The 12,308-nt window shown below is 38.5% G+C and overlaps 1 protein-coding gene across 4 annotated transcripts in view; it reads right to left on the reverse strand.

Annotated features, from left to right (window-relative positions):
- Window positions 1-12,308, reverse strand: part of GRIA3 (glutamate ionotropic receptor AMPA type subunit 3) — a 141,809-nt gene that overhangs the window by 94,446 nt on the left and 35,055 nt on the right. The gene's annotated exons all lie outside the window — the stretch shown is intronic.

Raw genomic sequence — 12,308 nt, forward strand, 5'->3', positions numbered from 1 at the left:
AGGCACGATTTTCACCTTCATCAACATATCAGAAAAACAACAAATAACCAATGAAACAACCCTGAAAAATTCTTCAGGGCACTGAATTCATGCTAAAATGTAGACAATAACTGTCCTTGTTATATTAATATTTTTTTCCTACTGAAGTAGGACAACTACCACACTGTGATGAATGTGCTTCAAATGTTTGTGTTCAAACTGTCTTCATGATGTGGAATATCTCTAAAACCAACACATACACTAATGTAACAGAGGTAGTTACTTTGTAGGGCTTTTTAAAAATAGCGTGGCATGAAACTCAAACTGTCAGTGCATAAATTACTGCTGCCTTGAGGCTGCAATAACTTACGCATCCTTGTTTTCACCCCCTCGCACACCTCCCCTGAAATTTCCCTTTCAGAGAGAAGCTCAGATCTCCCCCCTCACCTCTCCCCTGGTTGTGGCAGCTGTGATAGTCATTACGAGCATGTAGGCTTGCCCATCACTTCGTAGGTGAGGGAGGCAGAGAACAGTGACACAAATGACTGAAAAACAGGAAGGGCTGAGTTTTATTTTCAAAAAATCTCTGTGAAAAATGTTATTGCAATAACTACGTGTTCATATAACTCATTATTTGTCTACAGCCAAGCATAATTTGATTTTCTCCCCTTAATAAAATCTTGATCTCATTTGAGGTTATCATCGTCAGTTCACGGACAGAAACAACTGATCGATAATGCTAGTACTACTAAGCAATAGGCAATTCTATCTACAGAGCATACAGAGCAATTACTGACACCAGTGTAGTCAGCACAAAGGTTTGATCTTGCTCAGGCAAACAATGTCAGAGGACTGGATTTTTTATTTTTCATCTCCCTTCACTACCACCTCCCTTTTTTTTTTTTTTTTTTTTTTTTAAGAATAAAGCCTTATCTTCTCAATAAAAGACATGTTAAATTACACTAAAAGAAGATTCATATTTTTTCACAACACTGTAATTTCCCCCCTTTTAAGCAAGGTAAAAAAAAAAAAAAAAAAAGCCAGTGTGAAATAACATTGCAGCAAATAGCATTCTTTGATCTAGAAACACATTTACAGTAACTTTAGTCTTAGGAGCAGATCATGACACAATGCAGTCTAGACTGTGATGATAATATGTATATATAATGCTGGCAAAATAATTAAACTGCAGTGAAAGGATTTCATACTGCAGTTCTGACTTAAACTCAAATTAATTTCTTCATGAATTAATGCACATAGATTGAGGTCAATGGAGTATATGACTTTGACATTTCATAAAGAAGAGTGATAACTATGGATTCTTCCACATATTTTAGATTACTCAGCAAGATGTAATGGCAATTGAAAATTACATCTAATAGAAGAAATATACTGTTTATATCATAACTTTATCCAACATTTTCGTTTATTTGATGTATTCACCCATTAGAACCATCCATACTTGGATATGAACTATACCACACATATTGAATTGAAGGCACTCAAGAGTTCTAATAAATGCCTTCCCATGTTAATTCTGAGACAAAATCATTATTTCTGTATCACCAAGGGGATCACGGTAGAAATTTACAGTGCCTTATATAGCCTTTGTGACAAAGACTGCAATAATATGCCTTTAGAGTGATCACCATGAATCACCTTCCTAAAAAAGTCACCTAAAATTGGCTGTGATATTTACTTGGCTTCAGGGTGCCTAAAATATTCTAAAATACCCTGAGAATATCTCTAATAACCGCTGTCATTCATTTTATTCTCTGGAGAAGTCTCCTTAACTATGGCTCTGCAGTCCAGCCTGCCTAAGAACAGACCAGAACCATTGTCTTTGAGACAGCTTCACATACCACACCATATAGAGAACACGAAAGGAACAGAAAGGCTATTCACCCATCAGTGGCGATTTCATCATTAGGCTAAGCTACAATAGCTGGAAGCGACTTTTTATTAAGGGGAAAGGCGCCTCAGTTAAATGCTCATGAGGGAGAAGTGCTGATAAAAGAAAAGAACACAAACAAAGCAATTTGGATCTGTCTTTGGCCTAGGGTAGTATAGTTTAGAGCAGCGTATGGAGTGCTCATGCTCATTTATAATCCCTTTCTCAAGTACAGCTGGGTATATTATCAATATCTGTGTTATCAGAAATGAATTAGTGCTTTTCTGAATATGAATAGAAAGTGAAGATGTAAATTATATCTTCATAAGCAGCAGAAGAAACATGATAAATATTAGCAGTTCACTGAAATTACAGCAGTCCTCTTATATCTCGTGTGTGTACAGTCCTACCAATTCACTGCATGTGATTATTATCAGCATTGACAAAAATATCCCTAAAGCCAACAACACCTTAGGAGCTTCTAAGAAACCTTAACAACCAGTGCTTGGTATCTGCTAACCTTTTCAGACTGATGCTGTTTTATCATAACACTCACAATTCCGCACAGATCACTGCACTGGGTCAGGCAACAGAAGTTGCCACAGTCCAGGCGTATAAAATTCTTCAGTTTCAGAAACAATGCATTGGCCCACACTGCTCACTAAGTGATCACAGCCCTGGCAGAAACATCTTGCCTTCCTCACACTAATCCCATTCACATCGAGAATGCACAGATGTACTTCTCGTGCAAATCCAGATTTCATGGCACACCCTGTCTGCGTGGCAAAAACAGGAGAATCACCACCAATAAAAGACATATTTTGCTGTTGTAAAAAATGACAACTCTGTGCTTAATCACTTTAATAAATTGAAGAAGAGCTCTGACTGAATGCTGCTATGCTCTGCAAATCACTGTCTGGTGATCTGTTTCGTTGAGCTGTTAGCAACCAAGGTAAGCCAGAAATATTTTTAAGAGCAAAGCAACAGGCCATGAAGACGACGAGCTTAGGATCGGGAGGAATAAAACTTTAGGTCACCTTTCTCACCCACGGATTCTTCTCTGCATTATGAATAAAAGCAAAAGAGCTGGCCAGCAAGAGCTCTGTATCTAGAGCTGAAGAAATGAATAAGCACTTGTTATGGAGTATAAAATTAATGGCAGGAACTTTTCACATTTTTTCTTCATAGATTAATACTTAATCATTTTTATGGAGAAACTCTTCATTCCACAGTACCACAGTAAGTACTACGCTATTTTACATAGCTTCTGGAAAGCATGCTCGCAGAAGAAGAAAAGGAAAAAGAAAGGAAAAGGAAAGAGAAAAAAGGAAAAGGGAAAGGGAAAGAGAAAGAAAAGGATAAAGAAAAGGAAAAGGATACAGAAAAGGAAAAAGCAAAAGAAAAAGTAAAAGAAAAAAAAAAAAGGGGGTGATTTCAAATATCTCATGAGAAACCAGAGAAAAATCTGCCTCTTTGAGAGAAAAATCCTTAGAAGAATCCTTAACCCAAATACAATATGAGGTCACTTCACTTGCCAGATGAGTGGGTTTATCAGAAATGCATTTTTCTCTCTACAAAGTGTCTGAGTCATCTTTATGCTTCCTGAGTCAGCTGATATTTTCTGGGAAGGAAAAGGCATACGGTCAAACTAGTTTAGTCAATTGTGAAGCACTGGAGAATAAACTACCCCTAACGGGGTCAAATATGGAAGGTGTGCAGATCAAATATAGGTGAAGGATGCTGTAACTGATGGATCTTTCATGCAAACTCCATGGCACACACCACTTCATTAAGTACCTTAAATGCAAAGCTTCTTATTAATCCATTACAAGTTTCTTCGAAGGCTCAAGTTTTTTTACTATGTGAAAAGGGAAATTCACAATACATTTAAGGGAAGATGAACCTTGTGTAGGAGCACAAAAAGCTGTTTTTCATTAGTAAACTGGCCATTGGCTTGCAGACTCATTCAGCGTATCTCGTAAATCCTAGCTCAGTGTGGTGTGAACTCAGCCATAGATGTAAGTAGATGAAGATCAGGCTGTTAACACGATCAGGGCCTGAAATCTTCCATCTGAAAAACAGGATCAAAACCATTGTTTGCTCTATACAGGTGTGGCTTCATACATTCTTGTTTGACATCATCAAATGGGAATAACTTCAGAAGCACAAATTGCCTCTAACAAGGCGAAACTCTTACACACCACTCATCCAGCATGCTATACAGTTCTGTATCAAAAGAAATTCAAGTTGCACATGAAGCCGCTCTTTAGGGAGTGAGAAAAGAACATGCCATTGCTTAGCTGAGAGCCTAATTTTCAGTATCTCAGGCCAATCTAAGAAAGAAGATTTGATTTAACTGCTTGTTCAGATGCTCCAATTCAGTTGTATGTTCCTCAAGCACTGCAGAAATTTCCTTTGCATTTGGCAGTTTTTACCACTTACCCCCACTACAGTTACTCCTATATCATTTCATTAGGCCACAACACCTTGTGCTCACTCCAAAGAAGTTCTTCACCTAGTGAATGATGTTCATTTGTCTGGGGTGGAGATCTGCTAACACATCATGACCTCAAGGGTGTGAAGGCTCTTGTGGTTTATGTAGGGAATCCGTTCTCTCATTCTGAATAAGAAACAATAATAATTCCTCAAAATTTCATGGCCCACCAATAATACCTCCCACTTGCTTGGGATGAACTAGTTCTGAACTACTTCTAGTTAAAAAAAAATGATACATAGGAAGAGTAAGCACAGAGTCAAGATCCAATAGAGAATGATAAAACATACAAATTTGTAAGAAGACAAAAATGCTAAATACAGCCATTGTAACTGCATTAAGGCACGGATAACCAGAGCAGGCAACTCCACTGAAATGTGAGTTAAAGATGCAATATTATACATCTACTTCATTTTGAGTTCATCACGGAATACCACTGCTTTCTTCAGTCCTACTCAAAGAATCAACCCCTTCACACAGACTTTAAGCCAGCAAGACAGTTCACTTCCATGAACAGAATCAGCACAAGTCCCCCAGGTAAAGCTCTGTGGACCTATACACCAAAGTCAGCATAGATTTCCAGTCTTAAAAGCTGTGCTGTAGATATCAGTACAAAATAATAGATCCAAAGAAACACTAACTAAACTCCTAGAGCTTTTGGATAAGATGGGTTAAATGAACAAGCTTGGTTTAAGTGTATTTACAGTTCTTTGCATGTGAGTACTCTTTTTCCCATCCCTCCTTTCTATCTTAAAATGTCCCACAACCTCTCTGAGACCAACAAATTCTACCTTGTCTCCTCTGGTTCCAAGCAAAGCCCTTCCTCACCTCTAAGACTTGGCTTTCTGTCAAGTCCTTGCCCTTGTCTTGTAGCAAAAAGGCCAACAACTACTCTCATGTATCTTTTCAACACTTCAACCTGCTCCACCTGCACTTGTAAAATGTCTTGACTATTATCTTTCTTTCAAGAAATCTGGAAATGTGAGATTCTGATCACTTAAATCTTGTTGATACACACAAAATTAACTGGGAAAAAAAGCTTCTACTACTTTAATTGTTAGTACATTTAATATAAAAATTAAATGTGTTATGGCTATACCAAAAATTAAGAGATGCATATACGTGAAAAACTAAATAATTAAATGCACGTGTTTAGACGAATCAGTTTATAAATGCAAAGCCTGGAGACCTTCATCCCCATGGCATGGCCAATATGCAGTCAGTTCTCCTGCTTCCTATGCAAGTTATTCAGGCTTTAGCTCATATTCCTAAGAGTACTAGTTGCTCTCGTTAGCGCTACTTGAGAAACACACATCCTGCTTTGGGATTCCAGAAAATATTTATTCAGGACTTTCCAGCTCACAGTCTGTATCCCTGAGTGTTCTGACTCATTTTTACAAGCTAATTTCACACAATTTGAGGTCAGATTCTGATGTGCTTGGTCACAACTGGGTTCCCACAGTGTGACTGAGGCTACCATAAACACCCTATCTCAACACCGCTACGTGTGTATGGGAGAAGGAGTGACAGCACAATATCGCTGCATGAGTGCTACCAGGCCTCTGTTACACCGTGCTCTTGTTCTGCTGTTCCCGATTCTTCATGGATGGGCTGACACACTTCCTTAATCTCAGAAGCTCCATGAAACAAGACATGTTTGTTGCACACGTGCACATATTCTACTTGTTGTTGGCAAGTACTGCTGACAGTAGTGCATGTTCCAGCAGCTTCAAGGGATGCTCAGGCATTTTGCCTGGACATCTCAACACCGAACGGAATCTTCTGTGTACACATAAAACTTGTAAAGCGGCACAGAGCTTCAGTACAGAATACCAGGATGAACTCTGTCTCTAGCTGCATCTTCGTCTTGCCAATACAATGCATCTCATGCTGGATGACTTTCAGAGCTGATTCACTCCTTTTGTTCATAAGCTAGAAAAAGGGTTTATATGATTAGCAGGGGTAAGCTAAACACATAGCAGCTAATGGGAAAGATCAAGAGAGAAATGCTTAAGGCTTAGTCTGCTAAAAAAAGAGCCAGCATCCATTCTCCCACACAGGGTCTCAATGTTTGTTTGGGGAAGGATCAGTAAAAGAGCTTTCTTCTGTATCTCTGTACCACAGAGACCAAAATAAAGGGAGTCTGCATGATGCTTTACAGGTTTCAGAGGAAATAAATGAAGGGTGATTATCAAAAAGCTCGATTTAACTGTTCAGGCTCAGACTGTTCTCTAACACATTTAGGCAGTAAAGTCGATCAGTAAAGCAATCCTGGAATATTTCAGTTAGGATTCTGGCATGTTTCCTGAAGAGTGCCTTAGTTCATACATTATACTGCTGAAAGCAACGAAGCAATGTGCCCTAAATAAGAATGTCAAAAATTGCCTCTTTGTCAGGGTAAATTACTTATATTTCACACAAACATTGCTAAGCAGTATCTATGACTTACCATTCAATATAAATACAAGTTCTAGGCATTACAAGATGGTAAAATCACTCATTCTTAAAAGGCTGATAGTGAAAGAAACAGATCGTTTTCTTATTGCACATAACTACATAGAAATTGAACCTTCTTTAAATCTAGATAATGGATGTTCTACCACAAGGGTCTTCAAACTCTGTGTGTGATCTCTGTTGTACCAGAGCTTGAAAACTAGAGCAGACATCACATCCTATCAAGGAGAGCCAACATTTTGTGGCCATGCTGTAAGTTCCACTGTGGCCATGACTTAGAAGTAAATTTACTGTTACTGGGGCACAAGGCTCTCCACGTGTACAGACACAATGACATCTGTTCCTGTGACACAGGAGCTGAGCCTTAGTTCTGGAAGTCCCACCAAGACTTTATTCCCTACTGTGCACGTTCCAAAGAAAGAGTGGGAGCAGAGAACACGGCAGCTCACCTACGTAGCTATCTTATGCTATGCTAGCAACTGACACTGCCTACATGTCATGCACATGATCCTGGGCCACTGGCTAAAACAGTCCAGCAAAGGAGCCAGAAAGCTCAATGGAATCAAGGTTTACTGCAACTCTTGCCCATTTTGACTCCACTGGTGTTTTATATACATGCTCTGCATGTTCTGCTATTCTTTGCCACGGGCTGATATTTAGAGATAATAACGTCAAGATTTTAAATCCTTTCCTGATTTGGAAAGTGCAAACAAAATACACTATATCAACTTGACAGATGCAACTGAGAAGAACTAAAGAGGTGTACACCCACTTATAAACAAGAATCATTTTTACATTGAAAAGCCCCACATTTAATTCTGAGAAAATTGTCTATGAATCTGCTTTATGTCCTTTCTCCTTCCTGGATTGGGGTCAGAGCAGCCCTGCAGCCAGTGGAACTCCCCTGCTCGGAAGAATAAACATGTTAATGAACAGCTCGACTGTTGATTCTTCTGACATTTGACTGTTCAGCAGGTGCTGAATCCAGGTGTTGCTAATGCTGGTGTAGCTGCTACCACCATTTTCTTTTTTTTTCCCTACTGAAGAATGATCTTTACAAACGGAAATAAAAGTTCTTGAAATGAAGAAGCACAATACAGAACTTAAGAAACCAGCTTTGTGCTAAGAGGACTTCGTTGGCATCTGTCTGTTGATGGAAGGTGATTAAAAGCAGGGATCAGCCATTCCACATTGGATTACATTTTTCATTGCTGTTTCCAGCAGATACTCAGCCCACACAGGTATGTTGTACCAGCACCTGATGTTCTGAAATCCCTGAGAACTCACCAGCTATTAAAGCAGTGTCTTGCTCGATTCCACAAAAAATTAGTCTTATCCCAGTCTTATCACCAAAAATGTTATGTCCTACACATCAGTATTTTTTCAGTGCAACTATTTCACCCCCCCAGTCATACCCATCACTTTAATTTTGAGGAAGATATAATGAGCCTGGTTCTACAGGCCTCTTCTTTTATCAGCTCAGATCTCTCATTCCCCAGGGAAAGCAGTACAGCAGTGACTTGTCCTTTGATAGCAATAGATAACTAACCTCATTTTGTAAAAGCAGAATTAAACAGAAGAGTTATTCTTTGTCTTCAGCAGCACTGAATCAGACCTCATTGCCATGTGCTGAACCCAGTTGAAGAAAACTCAACGCCTTATGCATAATCATCAGGAAGCTTACAGTTGCACCGTTTCCTTTTCTTTCTCTCTTTCCTTTTTTTATTTTTATTTTTATTTTTATTTTTATTTTGCTATTTACTTGGTATTTATTCAACAGAGTACCACAGTGGAAGTGAATGGGACAGGTCATATTTTCTGGAGCTAAACTTCCAGTCCTTATGCATACCTACCTATCAGTTATGCTCAGGTCAAATTTTTTGTATTTCTGTGGCAGTAATGATTAAAGATGTAATTGCTTTTAGAAATTAAAGCAAATATTTGGAAATCTTAGCCATATAAGCCAGGCCTTTAGATACAGGCTAATATGCCTCAGCTTTCACTTAGCCAATGTTAACCAATCAAAAAATACTTAATAGCCAATGGTAAACCTATTTACCAAAGTTTTTTTTCTTTATTTTAAATATCCTTAGATACCTACTGACAGACTAAACTGAAAAAAAAGGACAGCATTGCAGACTTGGACAGCTATTTAGTTACAATGCCAAAACTATAGTGATCTATGCGTACCTATGTCTGGACTGAGGTCCCACTATGTAAGTTGGCATTATACAAACAAAAAGTCCTTCTACAGTCCTACAGGGATGAAGTTTATTATGACTTAAAGAAGAGAAAGAAGATGCACATCACAGAGATCTCTTGGTGAGATTTGCTTTAAGTGATCCACGTGACTGAAATCAGTGGTTTGGGTGCAGCAGATAGGATAAATCAAATTAACTTAGGACGAAAGGCCTGTGCTGTACTGACAGATGGGGAGCGAACAATTTGTACAAAACAGTGTTTCTCAGACAAAAATAAACCAAAATGTTAGTTAAGAAACATTCTGGAAATTTAAATAAATAAAAGCTTCAGTATTGTAATCTAATGCACGACTTTTATAATTAAACCAAGAGAAGTACTTCGCTCTCACACAACAGGAAGAAGACTATGAAAACCACAAGCCTACCCCTCCACACCTTCGTACTGGTGTTACTCCACACCACTGCCTTCAGTGGAATCATTCCTGGACTGCAGCAGCACCAAGTGAGAGGAGGGATGGACCTGAAGACTGGAAATGACTTGAGATTTTTGATGAGATATAATCCCCAGCACGAGATGCAAAAGGTGACTTTTGAGACAAGCATTATCCAAATTTGTAACGGCTTTCAGTGTGTAACCTCATCTTGCTTCATCCTGACATAATCTTAATTAGTCTTAGTTCTACTGCAGAGAAGCCCACTGAGGCAGTTAGCACCATATAATTAATCAGATGTTTCACACGTATCACAGCAACCGTGTCAACTTACTGATTTGGGCTAATACAGAGAAAAACTCTCCTTTTCACATGAATTAAGCATGTGGCATGGAACGAACACAGGACTTTTCCTTCTAAGCACTACTTAATGTCCTTTCTTCCTCTAACAGATATTTCCTAATGCAAAGTGTATATATATATTTTTTCTGCTGGTACAGGAAAACACACAATTTGATATTTCTCTTAAATTTCAGCTTCTTCACAGAAGAATAAGTCCAGCAGCTGAAGTAAGCAATAAGACATAAGTCTTGCTTCTGGAATTCATCAATCTCAGGCATTATTTTTCTTTCTGTGTGCTTTAGCAGCCAAGTTCCTGTTTTTAAGAAATGCAATTTTGCACCTGCACATGAATATGCATTTGAAAGCACTGTCTGCAACATTTAGTCATCACATAGCAACAGAAAATAAAGTACTTACATACAGTAAACATATACAATGCACAAACATTAACTCACTGGATTAAAAGCTTCACCACCTATCTAAGTAATTGTAGATCTCAGCTTTGTTCTACAGTTTGAGATATAATTTTTGTCCTCATTGCAGGAGCCAAATGCTGTGGTATTGTGCCTACTGTCACCGCGGGGGAAACCATATGATTATGTTGTTTGATGGTGAAGGAGGAAAAAAAAACATTGCTTAAGGAAAGCAATTTTCTAAAGAAGCTGACTGTCCATTCTCCTAAGCTTGCCCTGAAATAGTTCAAGGAGCAGTATAAAACCACAAGAAGGCTCATTCAGTTTTTGTACAGCATCTATAATACGCTGTGGTATTTATTAATAGTAAATGCAATACTTAATACACGGCAGTGTTTTGCTTGAGCAGAACATTGCAAAACTGCTTGCAAGAACAATTTACTCCATAACTAATATTCACCATAAGAAAGAGCAGCCTAATGTTTTGCAGTTTCTCAGATTCTCAGAACAAACCAGTGAGATGATAATCCTCCTAAAAGGCAGTATATAATGGTAGTTCATTTCAGGAATTGGCAGTGAATTGTTTAATACCTTCTCTCCACAGTGTTTGTGCCCCAGAGCAGTGATGTTTCTAATACAGGTATCTCAGGATAGGAACACATACGGTCTTATCTGCTATCTGAAACAAGGAGTCATTCACCATTACTGTGGAAGGTCTTGGGATGTCTTTTGTACCCGAATGCCTATCACAAGAGACGAGGCAGGCTACTGGAACTGCCAAAAGTTTCAGGTGCTGTCATCCATAATTACTGTTTATCAAAGGAAGGAATAGAATGTCTGTTTCTCACTTTCAAATGTCGTGCTCTCTCCTATACAGATCTTTTAAAATTTCTTTTAATGTTGGAAAAATACAGTAATTATAGTTCTGATAAAACTGCTGCCAGGTTTGTTTTGTAACCTGAATAAACCTGGAGTAACAGAATACAGTTACCAGTTCATTCTTGCTCCCATTTTAGCAGAAGGCAAATATGTTATCAAACAACAGCAGTGAGCATGTATGTGAAGGAAGGAAAGATAAGATGTGGCAAGTGTATCTCAAAGCACACACATTAGAAACAACTCAAAGCACATAATCAAGCTATGTATATGCACTGATGCCTCTTCCATCGCAAAGACACCAGTGTCCTTTATCTTCTAACCCTTAGCTACGTTTTACAATCCTACAGCCAGCTATGCTCTCATCTAACTCAGATTCCTCACTCTGGTAGCCTTAGTCTGACAGAACATTTGGCTAGCATAGCATGCACACTAGCCACAGTGGGCTCACAATGTGATTTTAATTAGTATTTCTAAGATTTTTAGCAAGATGTGAATGGAAAGTACACAGGCAGAAAGCAACAGAGGTTAAGCAAGATTCACGGGTCTAATTTCACCAGCAAGACCTGTGATTTAAAAACTCATGGCACTCTTGGCTTTTCCACACTTTCCTAACTGACCTTTTCTACCTGACCCCAATGTAAGCAATACTTAGCATCTCCAGATCAGTAAAAAATGCTGAACTCCTGGCATTCCACTAGTTAGCTGTCTGAAAAACACTTTCAATGTACAGTATGTCCTTACATGGGTGATATAATTAATCTTAAGTGTAAAAATCATAGCCACTAAAGACTCACTCTCTACCCAGTACATAGTAACTCAGGACATCAGAACTTTGTCATGGGAATTGGGAATGGAATAAGAGATTCTTTGGCTCTACCCAGACTCCTCTGCAGGTGTTGGAGTTGTTAATGAAAAAACTGGTAAGAAGGGTAGTGACACTTTCACCTGATGAAAGAATTTCTACAAAGGTAAAAACCTGTAACTAAGCAAATTCAGTATATTCAGAGAAGCTGGCAACAGCTGCTCCACAGAAATATGCAAGTGTTTCACAGAAAATGGCTTCTGCTGTTTAGATCTGCCTTTGACAGGGTTTGTTACCTATAGTGCAGCAATTAGTCAGCAGTTGGTTTAACCATGGATACACTGACTTCAATGTATTTTCATTTTGTAAAGTGTATCTCTGGTCACTCTTGTCACGTATCTACCTTCATCTCTGAATATCCA

Source organism: Gallus gallus, chromosome 4, assembly GCF_016699485.2.
Source record: "Gallus gallus isolate bGalGal1 chromosome 4, bGalGal1.mat.broiler.GRCg7b, whole genome shotgun sequence".
In the NCBI taxonomy this organism is placed as follows: Eukaryota; Metazoa; Chordata; class Aves; order Galliformes; family Phasianidae; genus Gallus; species Gallus gallus.